The sequence below is a fragment of the Diabrotica undecimpunctata genome, chromosome 8 (assembly GCF_040954645.1).
Source record: "Diabrotica undecimpunctata isolate CICGRU chromosome 8, icDiaUnde3, whole genome shotgun sequence".
Classification (NCBI taxonomy): domain Eukaryota; kingdom Metazoa; phylum Arthropoda; class Insecta; order Coleoptera; family Chrysomelidae; genus Diabrotica; species Diabrotica undecimpunctata.
In genome coordinates, this window is record NC_092810.1 from 44,355,413 (window position 1) to 44,376,489 (window position 21,077).

Consider the following 21,077-nt stretch of genomic DNA (forward strand, 5'->3'; position numbering starts at 1 on the left):
CACATGCGTAAATAGAAAAGTTATGTATATTATTTTCATTTTTAAATACTTATGAATATTGCATTTAAATTTGTATTGTATTATTATGTTGAATTATGTTGCACTGTATTCTAGTGTATTTTTTATGTATATTATTGTCATTTTTAAATACTTATGAATATTGCATTTTAATTTGTATTGTATTATTATATTGAATTATGTTGCAGTGTATTGTATTGTATTTTTATAATAGTAACAAAATAAACAATTAATTTTACTGCAGAGTATGTGTAAAAAATTTTTGCATTCAACTCCTTTCATACATATACGAAAATAAAAATATACAATTTCATCAAAATATTGATTCAATCCTTTATTTACTATACTCCTATTACAGGTGGTCAAATGTTGTTTATTAATTGTTAGTAAGTTGTTATTAATTCTGTTTCTCGTTCTGCTATGTCTTATCTATAGCATTACATATGTAATGATTGTACAGATTGACTCCCAAATAAATTTGTAACGGCGAATGCGTATAGAAAAGTGTAACTTCTACCGGCAGTCCCACTGGACTGCCACACACGTTTTTTTTTTTGTATATTATCTTTCAACTGGTGTTATTTTCTTTTAGAAAAAATATGTGTACATTCTTGGAGGAAAAACTTGACTGTTAAGGGACTGCTGCAATGGCCGTATGCAGGTGGATCGGCAGACGTCATGAGAAAGACATGTTTAAGTCGAGTGTGTCCAATTTTTAATCTTCTTAAAATAACCTTGTGTCTTCTGGGCATAGGTAATAGCCCTAAGGAAGGTATAACTGGTTGTGTATTGTATAAGTAACTCGATGTTGTATTCCAATTAGCTTGCTATTTGTCATATAAACGCTTTCTGAACATTTTTTAAATATAATTAAGCAGCTGTATATTTAATATAGGCACATATATCCAAAATAGAGGCTTCTTTTGCGGCTAAATCTCCAGCCTCATTTTCTATAAGTCCTACATATGAAGGTACCCAGACAGTAGTGACAATTACTTCATGGTCCGAAAGTTTATTATATATGTCATGTATTAAATTTATCATTTGTCCAAAACTAAGTTTATGACAAATATGGTCCCCAATAACCAATACCATTTAAAACAAAGTGGTAGAACTGGTGGAGAAATATACGTATTTGGGTCACGAAATAAGAAGTAGCAGGGACAACCAAACATGCAAAATCTGAAGACGAATTACTTTAGCGAGGGCAGCCTTTGGAAAACTGCGAGACACACTTAGGGATAACATACCAATTAGCCTCAAAAGAAAAGTATTTGACCAATGCGTATTACCAGTCATGACCTATGGGGCGGAAACTATGACTCTAAACAAGACTACGGCTTCGAAATTGAGAGTGACATAGAGACGAATGGAACGATCTATACTGGGAGTGACGTTGCGGGACCGAATAAGAAACGAAGATCTGCGAAGAAGAACGAGTATTGCTGATGTTGTGGAACGCATAGCGGAACTTAAATGGAATTGAGCAGGCCATGTAGCAAGAATGCATAACTTACGATGGATGAGTAAAATTACACATTGGAGGCCAAGAGCAGACAAACGTAGTAGAGGAATACCACCTACACGTTGAGCTGACGACATCAGGCGTATCACGAAAAATTGGCAACAAAGATCACAAAACCGCAAAGAATAAAGGAGTTTAAGGGAGGCCTATGTCCAGCAGTGGACGTGAAAAATGAAGGCTGGATGATGATGATGATTAAATTTACCAGAGGATGATTTGAGAACATTTTTTAATTACTTGTATTAATGATAAGAAGTCTGCGCAAATGGCTACCTTGTGGTCATTTGGTTCCAACATATGAAAATCCTCGACGATATTATATATTTCTTCAGTGTGTACACTATAAACGGCAAGAAGTATGATTAGTTATGTAGTCATCATCATCAATCAGCCAATCCCGTCCACTGCTGGACATAGGCCTCCCTCAGTTCTTTCCAGTGTTCTCTACACTGAGCCGCTTGTAGCCAGTTTCCCGCTACTCTTTTTATGTCGTCGGTCCATCTAGTCGGTGGTCGTCCTCGGCAGTTTTGTAGTACTGACAAAGAAAACAACAGCACTACGTACCCACCTCTTTATTATTTTTAGACGCATCTGCATAAAGAACTTTATTAAACTAATTTTAATTAAGTATGTCTAGGAACGATTGTTTAACGATAGCTTTAGGAGTATCATGTTTATTAACAGATGAAAGGGAAGTATTGACATTCGGTAGTCGCTTATGCCACGGAGGATGTGTAGAGATATTAAAGGGTAAAGTTGCAGCAAAATCGAAACTATCGAGGAGAGAATTTAGTATACAAGAAAGAGGTTGGGCAGCTCTAGTGATCTGAAAGTGATGAATGAGCGTATTTGGTTAAATAAGTAGTTGGTAGACTCGATTTTGTAGATCAACTGATTAACTAGCTACATATAACAAATGAAGATGTTGTCTTCTTAACCAAAGTGGCGGTTCGTTAGCTTCACAATACATGCTTCGAGCTGGGCTAAATCTGAAGGCACGTTAGCAGATCCTAAGAGCTGTATTGTGTACAGATTTAAGAGCTTTCAGATGTGACTTAGAGGCAGACATATTGACAAAAGTAGATAGTCTATTTTGGAGCGAATAATGGATCTGTAAAGTATAAACCATATCTCTTTCTTTAGCTGCCCATTGGAAATGAGCTAAACTTTTTAGGATATTAATATTTTTTTACCAGCTGCCCTTCGTTTTTTGTATGTGTGTATTCCAAGTAGGTCTGGAGTCTGAAGTCAGTTCTAAGACTTTGTATTAATTAATAATATCTAGTAATACTCCGTTGTATGTCAAAGTTGAATTATCTTTTGTCATTTTTCTGGTAAATTCCATAATTTTAGTTTTTTTTTTAAGTGAGAAGGAAAGCCCAATATGCATTGACCACCTTTCTATATTATCAATGGCTGTTTGCATAATTTGACAGGTTGTTTCGATACTCTTCCCTCTGCAAAATAGTAAAAGGTTATCAGCCTAAATTGCGTATTTAACAGGGAGATGAATGATTTTGCCTACATCATTAAATGCCAAACCGAACAAAGTTATGCTTATAACAGAACCTTTTGTTGCTCCATTATGTTGAATACGAGTAGAGGACAGCCTTACGTTTAAATCCTTTATTAATACTCCTTTAAAAGTTTATTATCATCTCAAATATTCTGCATACAGAAGTATATGTTTCTACCAAGTCCACATTGTTGAAGGTTTTGGAGTATTACAGATTTTTAAACACTGTCAAAGGCTCCTCCGACATTAAAAAAAGCTGCTAATAAATCTTGTTTACAGCTCAAAATTACCAAATTATCTGATGTAGCGCGATGAGATCGAAAACCGGATTGTGCCAGTGAAATAACTTTTTTTTTTCCAAAATCAGACCAATCTTTTGTTTATCATTTTCACCATTAATTTGCACATGGTTAACGTCAGCGATATTGGCCATTATGAGTTAGATAAACGTTGTATTTAGATATGAATTTTTTTAATTGGTATGATATTTGATTTTTGCCACCTCTTAGGAACATTATAACTGTTTTCCAAATATCATTTTTAATAAAATAATACTACAAGAATTCAATAATGTCTTTAAGAATATGAAAGGAATGTCATCTGGACCAAAGGGTGGGTTTTTTCACAAAGCGAATGCCGTCAATAGTTCCTTTACGGTAAATGGTGTATTAATAACATCGATTTCTTGCGCAGTTTTTAGTAAGGACAACTTTCCATTTAATGTGGCGAATACTATATTAGCTAGTATAGTATTGTCTTTTGGATTTTTGTTCAAACATATCAGATAGTAAATTGGCAATTTGTTGTGTCTCATTGATAATGTTGTTTTGATAACTTATACTTTGAATACCGAAACTTTTCTTACCTTCCTGTATTTGTCATATTTTCGTCCATACTTGGGCAGAAGGAGTGTTGGATTTTAGTGACAAAGTTTATTTTCTCCATGCAAATTTATTGTTTTCGTTTAAAACATATTTAGTGTTTCCTTTAGTTTTATAAATTGCACAAAATTCTCGTAATTTCGAGTTCTTTGGTATCTGTTTAATGCTTTTTTGCATTGACAAACTGCGTGTTCATAATCCTTATTCAACCATGCTACCTTCTTCCGTGTATAGCTTGTAGAAATTTTGCCAATATGTAGTTCAGCTGCAGAGATAATGAAGTGGATAAGAACTTAGAGATTTAGAGATTTGTCTACGTCATCAGAAAGACACAAAAGTGGTGTTTTTTTTTTCGAAATACGAGCAGAAGCCAATCTAATCTGCATTGGTGATTCGCCATTTGGGTACATGATAATTTACTAGATTTATTCCCGCTATTGTAAATTGGAATTAAAACGGGATTGCTATCAAAGTAACTATCGGAGTTTAATAGGGATGATGACTTTGGGTCAGAAATGCTCAAATTATTTGCAAAAAACGTGCCAGAAGATATACTGAAGTATATACTTGATCCGATGTTTAATAGGCAAGTACTAGAAAATGTACTAATGGGCACAAAAAAGGTTTAAAGCTCAACAAAATAAACAGTTCAATGCAACAATTATAGTAAGATTTTAAATATTACCTTTGATTCTCCAAGGAGTTCGGTTCTGCATCGATAATTATAATGTTGTATGTTCAATATGGGCTCCGAATATTTTTCACATTAACAAGTTTATTGTAAGTTATAAATTGTGAATCTTAGTGATATATTGAAATAAACTGTAAGTGTACAAACTCTTTACATAATATCCAGTTAAATTAGCATTAAAGTCAGCAAATTGCAATTATTTGTTATTGTTGTCAATAAACAAATCCAGTTTTACCAACAAATAACCGCTTTTAGTAAAGACCGATATACCTGTTTTAGCAGGTGTACAGGGTTGGACTCACTTTTCACAAACGTTTATCAAAATGAATTCAAACATGGAATCACACAACAGTTCTACAATACAAGACCATCAAAATCAAATAAACACATCACAGTCATACTCTTCGGCAGCGTCGAGAGTGCAATTTCCTTTAAAGTCCCAAGCAATTATCTTTAGTGCCTTAGAAAACACCAAACTTCAAGACTACCTTCTCCTACTTGGAAATATAATTCAACCGAAAAATATAATCTTCTCTTCTAGATTATCTAATAATCGCATATGTATGTATTTATCCAATAAACAAATAGTGGACGATTTTATGAATAATTATGGTCAAATAGAAATACAAGGCGAAATTGTCAGAGCAAGAAGGTTAGTTACACCACCGGAACGACTTGTCCTCTCCGGCGTATGTCCTTCAATACCGCACGACTTGCTAATCAATGAGTTACAAAAAATCGGCTTAGTTCCTGTCTCCCCAATGACCTTCCTCAAAATAAGTGCTTCTGTGCCTGAGTACAATCACATCCTTAGTTTTCGAAGACAAATCTATATCAGTCCGCACAATCTAACACTACCAGAGTCATTTACTCTTATTTTTGACAACAGAACATATAGAATATTCATTTTTCAAAACAGTTTAGTTTGCTTTAGATGCAAGATGCCAGGACACATCGCTTCACAGTGCTCCTAACCACTAGCTCAACTAAACCACAACCAAAACAATGAAGCATCGGTATCCAGCACAACAAATATATCCTTGCAAGCATCCAATGACACAAACCCTTCTCAGTGTGAACAAATGTCTATTTCTAATATCCCGGAGATACCGAACAAAGTAGATGCATCAAATAAGGACAGTCACATAATTCATCAACCAAAAAGAAACTTTGATAAAATTATTTCACCTGAAGCAGATCCATCTTCAAAAGAATGTAACATTTTTCCACCACCTAAAGTTCAAGCAAAATCTACAAAAGCTAAAATTAGTTTAGCAAGCACTCCTGAATGCTCATTTTCTCTCTTACTTGACCCTGCTAAAAGCTTGATAGAAAATCACCCTCTACCTTTCCCTCTAAACGTTGATTAACTTAACATGCTCCTAATGAATATCACGAGGTCAGCAGATCCTATAACCACAATTCAAGAATATACCACAGACCTACCAGCTTTGTCCGATATGCTCATTCAAGTTTATCCCCATTTAAACGAAAGATCCATAAAACGTAAATGTACGTCCATAAGGAAAAACATCCATAATTATATTAACAGTGAGGCATCGGAAGCGGAAAGTGACACATCTCAGTTAAGCCAACTTTAATTAAAAACATCCCTTGTTGTTTAGTCCTTTCTGAGTCTCCCAGTGCAGTCAAAGCTATGCAAAATGTATACCCTAATTACCCCATTGAGAAAATTATCAGAGCCGAATTAATGAAAGCTCAAGAAAATTTCAGAGGAGTCCACTTCCTATGGATACCATCTCATATAGGCATAGAAGGGAATGAAGAAGCAGATACTAGTGCGCGTAACGCTATCACCAGTGACACATCAGAAACAGAGTGTCAAAGTATCGCAGGCGATCTAAAAGTTTATTTCAAAAATAAGGTGTTAAGTGCGTGGAATCGGGAGTAGAATGACTCTAGTTCGAAACTCATAACCATTAAAAGTGATATTTTTTCATGGAAGTCCACAGCCAGAAGTAGAAAATGCCAAACTATTATTACACGTCTACGACTTGGACACTGTAGGTATATTCATGCCTATCCCTTTTCAAATAGTGAACCTCCAAAATGCGAAACGTTTAATACAGTAGACAGTATAAAGCACTTCTTGATAGACTGTCATAAATATGTAAATCAAAGACATTCTTACTATTTGCCAAATAACCTAAAAGCACTCGTCAACAAAAGTTTAGTTCCGAACAATTTATTAGTTACTTAAAATGTATAAATATTTTACACAAAATTTAACTTAATTAATTGTTAGAAATGTTCAATTGTTCACAAATTGTAATTAATTGTTGCAATGATTGATTGTTACAAATGTTAAATTTAATATTATTACAAATGTTACAGGAATGTCGCTAATAACCTTTGGGTGGATGCGACTTTATTTCTTTAAATAAATAAAAAAAAAAATATTACCTTTACGCTTACTCGTAGGTAAGAGTAAACAGCAATTTCCAATATACTACACCTTTATGTTTAAATGTCCAAAATTTAGTTAATTTACATTCCAAATATAAGCATTAAAACTAAAATAACGATTCTTAACACAGAGAACGACCTTCATGTGTTCAGACACAGTAAGAATTGATTGAATTGATTTTGACGTAGGAACCTATTAATATTTTTCATTTAAATGGAGTTGTTTTACCACCTGAATATTAATTAAGTAACTAGTGGCAACATCATGGACAGATAGAGAATAGCTAATAGTTTCGACTTCTTCTTCTTCAAGTGCCATCTTCGTTCCGAAGGTTGGCGATCATCAGGGCTATACGTATTTTCGAAACTGCTGACCGAAACAATTCGTTGCTGCTACAGCTATACCATTCCCGTAGATTCTTTAGCCAGGAGTTTCGTCTTCTTCCTATGGACCTTTTTCCTGCTATTTTCCCTTGCATAATTATTCGAAGCAGTTCATATCTTTCGCCTCTTGTAATGTGTCCCAAGTATTGCAGTTTTCGTTTTTTAATCGTAAATATGACTTCCTTTTCTTTATTCATTCTTCTCAAGACCTCGACATTTGTGACTCTCTCGGTCCATGATATTCTCAGGATTCTGCGATACATCCACAGTTCAAATGCCTCTAATTTTTTGGTATCAAAAATTTCGACTTTTGACAGTTTTGACAGTTTCGACTATAGACCTGTTTTACCGCAATCATTTATCATGTTTGTCTAAATTTGTTTTTTCTTTTCTGATAAGTATTTTCTAATTTTAATGTTAAGCGTTGCTTACATGATTACATGAAACATTGTAATAACTTTCGGAGAATTTCAGACTGTCTGTTTCTTATATTAGTGCAAATCTACACAATCAAAACATTTGCAGATGGTTGCACAGGTAATCAGGTGTATGTGTTTGCACAGATGCAGGTGGCTTGAAACAAAAGGTCTATATAGGAAAATATGCATAATAGTCTCAAATTCTTACTTCCATTACTTATTACACAACTTATTGTCTGATAGATATGTCTATTACAGCATCAGACCAGTACAATTTTAACTTGATTTAGGTTAAAACCTTCGAAAGAATACAATAATTTAAAAGCTGTGTAAAATATCTATTCCTGACAATTGACTAGTTTTATTAACGAAACTTTTTCTGCAATCCTTAATATAAGCTATACTGTAATCTTAGTCTCCTAAATATACAAAATTATTTAATATTTTCAGGATGAAACTGAAAATAAAGTGGGCATTTTATACCCCACAAAAAATTTTTGAGAGAATTTTAATGCCCCATTAAGAAGTTAACTTTTTGCCAAGCTTTTTATTAGAAACCCTTTACCAAATCCTCTAATTTACGCTTTAGTCTGCGCTTTCTTCTAACAATTCTCGCAAAAAAGTATTTTAGAGTTGTTAAATTAAATAGAAAAAAAAAACGGGGCAACACCCAGACGAGCGTCGAAAAGCAATTTGGTGGAATCAGAGCCTCGGCGGTGTTTATGGATCTAACACTCTCTTTTGGCTTCTTGCATTGACCGAACGATACTGGTTCGTCTCAGATAACGCGGAATTGGCCGTCGCATTGCCCTTGTCGACGGTATTACAGATTTTCCGAAGAGTATACGGTTTAGTCGATTCCAGCCACATTTGGTAAAATATCTATAGTTTAACTCAAATTAAAAAACGTTATTTAATGTAAAATGAAATTTAAGATAATGCATTTTTAAAGAATAAATGAAAAATTAAATGGACTAATGTCATTCAGAATCGTTATTTTTATACAGAGTTTAAAAACAAAACATTAAACGATTTATATTGGAGTTCAAAGAGATTAATTCAACGTAACTTACCTTAGTATAGAGAAGTAACGCGGTTAACAAAACAAACTTGATGACCAGTAGTCCTAGAATAAGCAGGATTTAAAAATGGTTGTAACACCAGGTCACACAAAAGTAATAAAATTACATTGGTAAACACACAGTTTGCTGCCGGAAATTTTTTTACTGTTTCTAGATAACTTGGGTATGCTGAATCCAAAAATGAGGCCAGATTTGCTCTATCAGATAGTTTTCAGCACTACCTACACCTATGTAGTGCTGCTACCCATCCAATAAACAAAATACGAATAAAAATTAAAATGTTTTTTGTACAGCAATATCCTTATCAAAATTATCACAAATATCTGCCAAAAAAACTTAACTTTTCATCTAACCTAACCAGTATCACAGCACAAATCTGTAATTCGGCGTCACCTAAAAACTTCCTTTTATAGGATTTTCTTGCAAAGGCTTTAAAAGGACTGTACCTTTTAGGACTTCAGCAGTAATCCGCCATAATGTGAGTGTCCCATCTCCCCTGATACCTCTATTCTATCGTTTTGATATCTTGGTGAAAGCGTTTCCATTGTTCCTCACTAAGGTCACCAAGATTTTCTGGGAAACGATCTAAGTAGCTGTGGTGGTAATGAATTTTAATACTCATGTGACAACCGTATTTTTTAAAATTTTTAAGCATTTCCTTCACTATTATCATGCAACCTCTTCTGTCCACTGCTGGACATAGGTCTCTCCCATTTTTCGCCACTCTTCACGGTTCTGTGCTTCTTGTTGCCATTTCTTGGATATTCGTCTAATGTCGTCCATCCAGCGTGTTGGCGGTCGCCCTCTGCTGCGTTTGTCTTTTCGTGGGAGCCAGTCAATTATTTTTCTGGTCCATCTTGTGTCTTTCAGTCTCGCTATGTGACCTGCCCAATTCCATTTCAGCTTAGCTATACGTTCGATGACATCACTGATACCTGTTCTTTTCCCTAAGTCTTGATTCCTTATTTTGTCTTTTTTTGTCAACGCCGAGAATTGATCTTTCCATGTGCCTTTGTGCCACTCGCGTTTTTAGTGCTATTGTTTTTGTGAGCGTGAGAGTTTCTACTCCGTATGTCATAATAGGAAGAACGCATTGGTCAAATGTCTTCCGTTTAATAGCTATCGGGATGTTGCTCTTAAAGATGTCTCTTAGTGAACCATACGCCGCACAATCAAGTGTTATTTGACGTTGAAATTCGCAGGTCTGGTTGTCCTTGCCTATTTTAATTTCATGACCAAGATATATGTACTTTTTCCTCCACTATATCTCTCCCGGTAGTTTTCCGATTTATTATTTCCAAGAAAATTTTAGACAACTTTCACAAAAGAGCACCATGCATTACATTCAATTTCAGTCATGGATTCTGTAAAATGGAAATCTTTTATAAGTTATCGTATCTAAGGCCCATCAAATATTCTAGCTTTCAATTTTTCTTCATTAAGTGCAAGGAATTTGGTGGACTAGTATTAAAAACAAGGACGATTCTGGTCTAGGGCCTTTACAAATTGTTTCATCAGCCCCAGTTTAATATGTAACAAAGGTAATATTATTTTCTGTCGGTCGACCAATGCTTCGTTAACTACGTTAGCTTCTTCTTGAACTAAAGCATCTCTAGAACGCCATTTTCTTCTACTCCAGTGTTAGTCCTTAGCCTTGCTGTCCTAAAGACACAGGAAACAAGGATATTTTGTATATTCACCTTGTTGTCCCAGGAGAATGTTCATCATCTTAAAATCAACACAAATCGCCTACTGATGTTGGTCATACTGTTTTTTAGCACCAGTGATATTGTTTTATATGCTTCTTTCATTTTTGTAGAATGCCCAATTGGTATACTTCCATATTTGTTGCCATTATGTGGGACACACTTTAAACTTCGTTTGGAACTATCGATAAAGACACCAGTAATTTGGTGTATATGCCGATACACCCATTTTTTCTAACAGTCCATTAATATAATATAATAGTCTCCAGTTTTATACCGCTTCGCGGCTTTGGGAGTATAGCAGGGTAGTCTGCTATATCTAGGGCCTACGGTATACAAGGAAGGTAACATGGCCAGTGCTACGTTTCAACCGCCTAATATTACCCCTGGTTTTACCCAAGGTACTTATTTTATTCAGGCTGTTCGAACTCCGGACCACCAGCGTGCGAGGCAAGCATCCTACCGCTTGCGCTACGCAGGCCCTTAGTCCATTAATATTGTTACAAAAACCCTAACATCTTGATGAGCAAAAAAAAGCCAAAAATCTTTTTTTGGATTACGGTAATATGTAATTTTGGTGTTTGGATAAAAAAGAATATTTTCCTTTAGTCTGGAGGTAAGCAACTTGGATGAATTCTTTGGAAGGTTAAAATCTCTGATAAGACCGCTTAGCTCTTCCTGAGTAAAGCGATCAGGACGTGCTGAATCCTTTAAAATTACTGTCGCCTTCCTCAAATCTATTAGTCTGAGTTTGTTAGATAACGTTTCGACATTATCCTGTGGTATCGTAGGTAGACTGCTAAATATTGGAGTGGTTATCTGCTTAAGCTGATGTGGAATTTTTCTTATTGCTGAATCCAGATTAGGATATGTCTACATATGTCGATTGTTACGATTAATGTCCTTTATATTTACAAGACAGAAATAGCAATCGTTAAAATGATTTTTGGGTTCCCTCCATACCATTGAAACACCAAACATTTTCGTTGTCTTTTCGTCCACTGTCACAAATTTTCAAGACAAATTTTGAACGCTACATCCTTAGCCCAGACTTTATCTTGATATCCTAAATGAACCACAAAATAGGCTTAATAGGCCCTTTTTATAAAATCACAAACTGGTTTTCTACTTTTCTTTACAATTTACTCGCTACATGTAGCAAAAAACGTCCGGGCTATTCACACAACAACGCCTGCTTGTAGAAGCCATGGTTTTCAGTTATCAAAAATAAACTCTTGCAACGAAGCTTAAGTTCAAACTAAATTTTAGAATAGAATGCAGTCGATTTTACAGGAATTTATTAAGGCCGTTTCAGAGAAAATACTATTTACTTATCGGACAATAGTTAAGAAGCAATTGGCGCTAATTTATGTTATGGGCATTTCCAATAAGTACACTTTAATTAGAAGTAATTTGTTGTTTGCTTATAAATATATTGCAATTATAGTGGTGGAATATAAAGAAATGTAAGAATATTTAAATATTTGACGATTATGTATCTGGAAAACTAGAGCTGATACAAAGAAAAGGTTTGTATTTTTGGAATCAGCGCAGATGAATTAACCAAAATCTATTAATCTTTTTTCGGTAGCACGACAATTTTTTTATTGGACTGTGTTATTAATCAAAGAATCAAACGATTTAAAAAGAACACTCTGAAATTCAATGGTAAATTACATCGTAAATATAAAAGAATCTAACAAATTATTAGCTGCTAATATAAGACTATGCATGAAAAAGGCTGACACTAAATTAAAACGTTGATGTTACAAGGTGCAGAGTGTATACTTATTCAATTGTTGCAACGGTGCATTCTTGTCGTAATTTTATTTAGTTACTTATCTTACAAGAATTATTGTGTAACTATTGGTTTGATAGAACGTTTTTTATCTTTTTTACCCATAATTAATTTTTCAAAATTATAATCTATATAATAAAAGATATAAGTAAAAGATATAAGTATGATCATGATCCAAACAGCTCCCGATTGGAAATCAACGCCGAGGATGATACCACGATATATAAATGTGATTCCTTTCCCACTTTCCTAATTCCCCAATAGTAGTTACACTTTTCTATTCGTCGTTTCGGAGGGCAAATCCCGGATAGAGGCTTAACAGCGTCTTACATCGAAGCCAGGCTAAAAGGGCTCGGGTTCGAGGCCTGATATGAGAAGCTGGGCCAAAGGGAAGCGGCTCAAACGGCTGCGATGACCTTATATGCGGGTTTAAGGACTCTGATAAATGGTGGTTATCCGACTGATAAAATAGCTAGAGATTATGCGGGACTTAATGTAATAAAATATGCTACAAAAGGAGTTGGAGTTGCGGATCACTTCGCCGGTTTCGGGCCGGTTTCAAGGCTGACAGTCACTTAATTAATTTGTTCGACAGAAAACACAGGAAGTGACTTTTAGAAAGGGCCTTCTTTACATAGAAAATAAAATGGTTTATCTTTTGTAATTAAACACAAGGGCAATTTCTTTAACTTTGATATGTTGCGATACCAACAGATATACAGCTAATACTAATACTAATATGTCACAGCTACGTGTCAGCTTGAAAGCTGACCTATTGTTTGAAAGAAATTAAAGATCAACAAACATATATATATATATATATATATATATATATATATATATATATATATATATATGTATAATAATTAATGAAAATTAGTAATTAGAATTACTATGAGTAATTAGTAATTAAAATTAGTAAATTTTTCATTTCAAGATCAATTTTTCCAGCAGGACGTGCTGTCGCCATACTGCCGTCGCACTTCGTCAAATTCTTCAGGGACATTTTTCAAGCAGATTCATTTAACGATTTACCAACTTTTCTTATCCTTCATATTCCCCAGACCTCACATGTCCAGACGTATATATTTGGAGCATGGCTAAAACTGCCGTTTTTAAATGGTCACCACAAACCATCAATGGAGTTTATGAGAAGAAGCTGCAGAGTGACAAAAATGGATCGCATCAGAAATGAGGAGATAAAACGAAGAATGGCAGTAGAACGAGACATACTCAGCTACATCGAAGAAAAACGTTTAATTTGGTATGGACATGTGAGAAGAACAGATCATACAAGGTGGATACCAAAGATTTTGGATTGGAGCCCAATAGGAAGGAGGAAAAGAGGTAGATCCCGAAGATCATGAAGGGATGAAATGGACGAGGCCATGGAAAGACGAGACCTTAGAGATGGAGAATGGCAGATCAGAAAGAACTGGAGACGTTGGCTGAAAGAAGGAAGGCGGCGACAGCTGTAAAAATCCTTATATAGATAGATAGACAAACCATTGGTGAATTAAAGAATGCTGTTAGAGCCTATTTCGCGGACCTGAGACAACCTTTATTTCATAACATGACGAGAAACTTGTAACATCAGTATTAAGCCTGGCTTGAGCGAGAGAGAAAAGCTTAAGTGTCAGTTAAATGTATTTTTTAAAACAATACAAAAATTACAAGTTCAGTACTGTTTATTTTGAGCTATACTGTATTTTCGAACTAGGTGAATTTGAGTTAAATTGTCTTAAAATTATCTGAGGAATTTTCGGTCTTCGTTTGTGAGAAGAGTTTCTGGACGCGCTATATAAGCAACTTTGTATAATTACCTATATATTAATAATTTAAAATAAAATATAGATGAAGTTGAGCACGTGTGAAAAACCTAAGCGTGTACCAAAATTTCTCTCGAAAATCGTAATGATTTTCAAAGCTTTTAATTCCCCTCCTCTGCTTAATTCCTGTGATCTGAAGTAGGTTTAAACAAACGGCAAAATTTTATATATACGTTTCAATTCCTTTGATCTCATTTCGATTCATTAAATATTACGCACAGAAATAAACTTTGTAGAGACAAAAGTAAAATCTGCTTTCTGTTCTGTTTTTTTGTCAGATAATTTATATAAGTTTAAGTTGATGATACTTGAGGAATTTTATTTAAATTCAAATACGACAAATAAATGTTTTTAATTTATAAAATTTACCTTTTACAATATTTGGAAAAATAGAAATCATCTTTCTGTCTCTTATTTCCAACTTCAACTGCCAGATGTTTTACCATCTTTTCCCTACATCAAAAAAAAATTTCAGGAATACAAAATTTTGAAGAAACTGATTGTGGAATTAAGAGAGACAGGAGGTTGACTCAGAAATGTCGTAAACTTAGTCGCCAATACTTAATTAGCAAAAATAAGAAGGAAAAACCGATTGAGAACGTTCCAAAATTTGTATCTCTGTATGGCACACGCCTTAAACTACAAATTACCACTATTGACTTACATAAAATCCTAGTTGTATCCTTTCCTAAAGTTCAATGTATCGGACACAAAACAAAAATGTCTAAAGCATATAGTTCTATAAAAGCTACCATTCATCAAGAATATCTAAAGAGAGTCTGGAACAATGATGTTTGGCCTAAGGGTGCAGTTGTATCAAAGTTTTTTGTGATTAGAAGGATGCCTATATGATTGCATACTGGTACTATAACAGACCTACAGAGCTTTCTCACACAAATCAATCACTGTGTATATAATTATCTATGGACTATAATTTCTAATGATGCAAATATCGACTTACTTAGACATATTGAAAAGGGAGCAACTAAATCTATAGCAACAAAAAAAATATTAGGAAGGAAAAAAGTAAACACAAGCGGTAACCTTTAATACAATAGTAAATAATTAATGGACAATGGTTGTATCATCCATTATGTAAAAGAGTGACGTATAAACTTTACAGAATAAACATAAAACAAAACTGAAAACTATGGAACTGAAATATCTTAAAATGATAGACGAAAAACCAAAATGGATAGATAAATAAATAAAGAAATTTGACCAGAAATAAATTATGTTGGTATTCAAATTTTATATTGCATCTTTTGTGCAATCTATTTTATAGATTTAAAAAAGGCATATGACACGGTCCCCAGCAAACAACTATGGAACACGATGAAGGAAATCGGAATAACTCAGAGGTTAATAGAAGCCGTAAAAAACCTTTACAACAACAAGGTAAGAGTTAAAACCGGCAATAAATACTCCAACGAATTTAAGACCACAAAAGGCTTATTGCAGGGATGCTCTACATCTCCGACACTGTTCAAGATATTTCTCGAACAAATATTAAAACCATGGAAAAGGAAATGTGAAGGGATGGGAATACCAATCCGGGACAACTACTTGTACACATTAAACTTAGGCGGCGACAGCTGTAAAAATCCTTATATAGATAAATCTTTTGTGATAATGGTTGGTACTACCTGTGCATGTCAAATATGTCAACTAGTCAATAAGTAGTTCATACTGTAACCAGGCATTATTTTCATAATAGAAACGTTTATTATTCCATTGAAATATTACGTTTTTTATGCCTCAGCGTGCATTTCTTAGAGGACGCAATATAATTTGTTTGATATGTTCGAAGGGTAAATATAATCTTAAGTTCAAGTTTGTGCGGTCGCCACCCTTGTTCCACCGGCCGCCATCTTGAAAAATGGAGGTAAAATGTTTTTGCGCTATATCTCGTAAACTAGCAACTCTACAAAACATTATATCAAATATTATTTGTAGCAAATTAAATTATCTACAATTGTATTTTTAATGGTAATCGTAAATTAAAAATAAAAAAGTTATAAACAAAAATATCTAAAAATTTTTGGAACAAATAATCTTTTGGGCTTTCTAACTTTTTTCTGATAATTTTACAACGGGTTTATTGAATAAAAATAAGTGTCACCTTATAAGTAGTAACTTCTAAACAAAAGCTAAAGCTTATAACGATAATATTTATATTACCTCTTTATATTTGAATAAAAGTAAGTTTTCTTTGATAAGGTAATACTGGAAAAACATTACTGGAACCGTATGGTTCTTTTAAATAAATCGATAGTTGTCGCAATTGTTAAAAGTAAAGAGAAGGCATGGAACGAAATAAAAGACCAATTTATTAAGGCTTCTAGTGCAAGTATTACTATTGAGAAAATAAAAAAAATCTCAATAATATGAAAACAGACGTAAAGAAGAAAGCGAATAAGAATATGACTGGTAACAAAAAAATTAAATTGCACGAGTGGGAAAAAAATTTCTGGATGTATTGAATTTAAAAAAAAATCCAGTATTCACGAAAATTCCAGGGGATGTTCCATTGGAATTGACAATGGAGAAGCGAATAATCTACAAAATACTAGATCAGCTAGTACGAGTTCACAAATGCCCCCATCTATAGGAACGCTGACAAAACGCCCAAAGAAAAAGAAATTTAAGTTAAAGACTGAGGAAACGGAAAGTTCATCAACACAGGAGTTGTTTTTCTTGAACAACTAAATGTTGCCAGACGTCAATCCCAAAGAGAAAAACTTCTGATAGAAAAATTGACAAATATTGTACCATCTCGAATTCCTGAAGAACGTTTGGAGCAGAACTTGATATGTATTTGGAATTTCCCAATATGTACTGCAATTTTTTAATGTATTTGTAATTTCCAAATATGTGCTGCAATTATTATAATTGGTTAATTATAATTAATTTAGTGTATTAAATAACAAAACAATAAATAAACTTGATTATATATATATATATATATATATATATATATATATATATATATATATATATATATATTGCTATGTTCCTATTTGAAATCAAAAATAAAATAAAAATTGCATCTTCATAGACCACGATCATGTAAATTTTCAATGCCCTGTATATGACAAAATTTGTAAAAATAATTATAGATAGTTTTAAGAAAGTGTTTTCGGCGAAATATGAATGTTTGGTAAGGCGTCACAGTATGATTAAGAGATTATTCGGATAGCCATTTATAGGGTGGAAAATCCAGTAACCCATATATATTTCAAAGATCGATTGTTGTATAAAGTAGAGAGCTTTCAAAATTTTTTTTTGTATTAGTTTCTTAAAAATAGATAACACAATTTTTGGAAAGTGTAGAATTAAGTTGTGATTATTCTTGTAACTACAGAAAGAACAAGCAAATACGAAAGTTTGAGAATTTCTTTAGAATTAAAAGAGATGTTGAATTTGGTTAATTATAAGGTATGGTTAAAAGTTTTTTTTTATTAGATGAAAAATAATGATGGAAGGGGAGAATGAGCCGATGTCTGGAATGAATGAGTAAGATTTTGACAGTTGTGTTTGTTCGATAGAAAGGAGAAGTCCAGTTTTGAAGACCGTGTGTGGGAAAAGTACCGCAGGTTGTGTTAAGTTACAAGTGTTATTAGTACAATAGTGGAACGGGTGATAGACCAAGTAGAGAGGTTTTTTTGAAAATTCCGTGGAGTCTGATGTGTCCAGTTGTGTAAGAAACGAGAAAAAGTTTGTTTGAATTTGTGGTACCGAGTCGATAAAAGAAATCCTTGGGTCATAAAAAGTAGAAGTGATTAAAAAAAAGGTAAAGAATTGCATCAGGAGAAGATAGGAACGAGCACTGTGGGAAGCAGTGAACAAAAAGGACAGCAGAATTTGCAGAATAGCAGAAACGCATTGTTGGGGAACGTGGACGAGTTCTTTTGGTTACAACACAATCCAGGAAGAAAAAATTTTACGTGTGCAGACATTGTCGATTTATCAGCAAAGGTCAGTCGTTTTCTTTTGTGACATGAATATATGGGTTTTTCGTATTAAATACCATATTGCATATTAAATTTCATAATATTTCATTATTATAAAATTATCCAAATTTAATCAGATTTGTTTGTTATAAATTGTGAAAGTTGGTTTTAGTTACAAAGGAGACAATAAGAAATAAGATTCTCCATTCGTGTCTTTAGTATGATATACATATACTTGAAATAAGAAAATTGCAATATTTAATATTTTAATTCCTTTTGATAAAATACATGGTATTGACAATTTCTATTGAATTTATGTGTGTATTTTTATTTTCCCGTGTCTATACCGATGAGGAAACAACTAAGAAATACTAGAAGTCAGGAATAAAGGTTATTTATATAAAATTTAGCCCTGAGATTTGTTTTTTGTTTATGTTTTGATTTGCTTATTTAATAAAAATTTTTTGATTAATTAATTAAAGTAGTATATATATATATATATATATATATATATATATATATATATATATATATATATATATATATATATATATTGTAGTATCTATGACACAAAAATTGACAATGACATTTAAGTGAACAAATTAAAAATTACCGCTAGAAAATTACAAAATCAAGTTGAATTTTTTAAATATTATTGTTAAATATTGTTTCCACTATTAATTGACGTTTTGCAGCTCCTCTTAGACGGATGTTATCTACTTCCTCTTCATTGTGGTGTACATCATCTAGGTCCTGTGGTTTTTCCAGTTCATCTTCGGGAAACTCAAAATATTATGCATAACAGCACAACAAACAATGATTTTTGAAACTCTTGGCAACGATACTCTTACTTTTGATCCTAGTATAGGAAATCTCTGCTTTAACTGCCCAAATACTTTTTCAATTATCACCCTTTCTCTGAAATGAGTGATATTAAATAATTCCTTGCTTCTGTTTTGAGGGTTTTTGAATGGGCATTATAGCCGTCAAGCAATTCCATATCTACTATACACAAGAAGGTAAAAATTTCCTCTAAACCTATGTAAAATTTGATAAATCGAACTTTTGTTCTAAATCCTCGAATCGTGAATACTTCCCGGCCACTGAATGTCTACATTTGTAATCACTTCATTTGCATCACACGTTACTTGTACATTTATGCTAGAAAATCCTTTTCTATTAATAAATTCGTCACCAAAATTCTGAAGGTTTTTTAACCCATTAAGGGCCGAGACAATAAACAAAGAGAAATTTGACAATTGATTTATTAGATTGGATTAAAAACACATAAATTAAGACTAATTTACAACCAAAAAGAATTTTTTTTCTCATGAAAGGAAAAACAGGTGGGTGCGTATACGCACCTTTGGCCGAATACGCATACAATTTTTAAAAAAGGAACATATTGTATCTTAACTGTAAATTAAATTTTAAGATGAAAATTTTCGAAACATTCGGGGTGTAGATGCACTGTACACTTTTTACATAAATAAATAGTATTACTTTTGCACATCCGACATTTTCTTCTTGCACTATTATCGTCTCTTTTTACAATGTGGCCATTTTGCACGAATGTCGCCCGAAATATGGAACCATTTCCTCGTCAATGGAAAGATTTTTTGCAAAGACTCCAAATTGTGCAAACTTTCGGTTAATTATTTCAAAAATTGGTGACAATTTTGCAAATTTATCATTTTTATTCAGTAAGGTGTTATCTGACAAATGTATGTTCTGTTTGATTGAACGAAATCTATGTCGGCTCATGCTTTCTCTTACAATGCGCACTTCTTTATCCTCATCCTTCGACCAATACATATCAAGTTGAGGCAGACTGTGATAACCAGATAATATACATATGCCAATAAATTTTTTTAAATCTGTGGCGGTTATTCTGCGATGCATAAATATTTGTAAAATATCGAATGCTCTCACTTACTTCTTTATCAAAAAAGAGTAAAAAAACTTCAATGTGACTTGCCTCCATGGTTGGCTTTTATATTTTCTAAATATTGATCAGACTGATGTTGAATTACTGCCGAGTACGAAGGAGTATCTGTTTTTACCCAACTTGGGACAAATTTGGATTTATTATTTTTGCCTGGTTCTTTCTTTGGACGTTTTGATCTGTGGTTCAGAGGAATATCATCATCAGAATTCCCATTCACTTGTATTTCATGTATACCTGCAATATCTGTTTTTATTCCTTCTGTACCAATAATATTATCATCAATGTCTTCTACATCGGAAATTTCATCTGTTTCCGGCGGCACATAAACCACATCAAGTGAGTCAGCATTTTCACAGTCTGAGTCTTCTTCTAACAAAGCCATTAACTCTTTAGTAATTAGTGTCCTCTTCATTACCTATTTCGAGAATTTACTAAAATAAACAAAAACATGCACTACTAAAAATATACTACTACTATATACACGCATTCATATGATAATAATTTAGCTTACCTTATTTCAACTTATATGGAATATAAAACAAATAAACACAAGGAAACTTTCAAACTGATTTAAGTCAAGAAAAAAGCAAATATAATAGTATTGACTATTGACGAGATCGTAATTTCAGATTGTTTAGTGTACGAAAAAAATATAATATGGTTTCGGCCAAAGGTGCGTATACGAATCCATCGTATAAACATGCAATTATAGACCTTATTTTTAAAGTATGAATGAATAAGTTTTTAGAATAATAAAAATTTCAACATATTTTTATAATTATAGGATACAAAATATGAATTAAGTTTATAATTAGTATCGGAAAAATTTTTTGTATGAAGATGTGCATAAATCATTAAATTATGCAAAATTATAATAATCTTAAAATATTTAAAAAGTAA

The 21,077-nt window shown here is 33.1% G+C and overlaps 1 protein-coding gene across 1 annotated transcript in view; it reads right to left on the reverse strand.

Moving 5' to 3' along the window:
- LOC140448794 (uncharacterized) overlaps positions 1 to 21,077 on the reverse strand; it is an 853,042-nt gene that overhangs the window by 71,533 nt on the left and 760,432 nt on the right. The gene's annotated exons all lie outside the window — the stretch shown is intronic.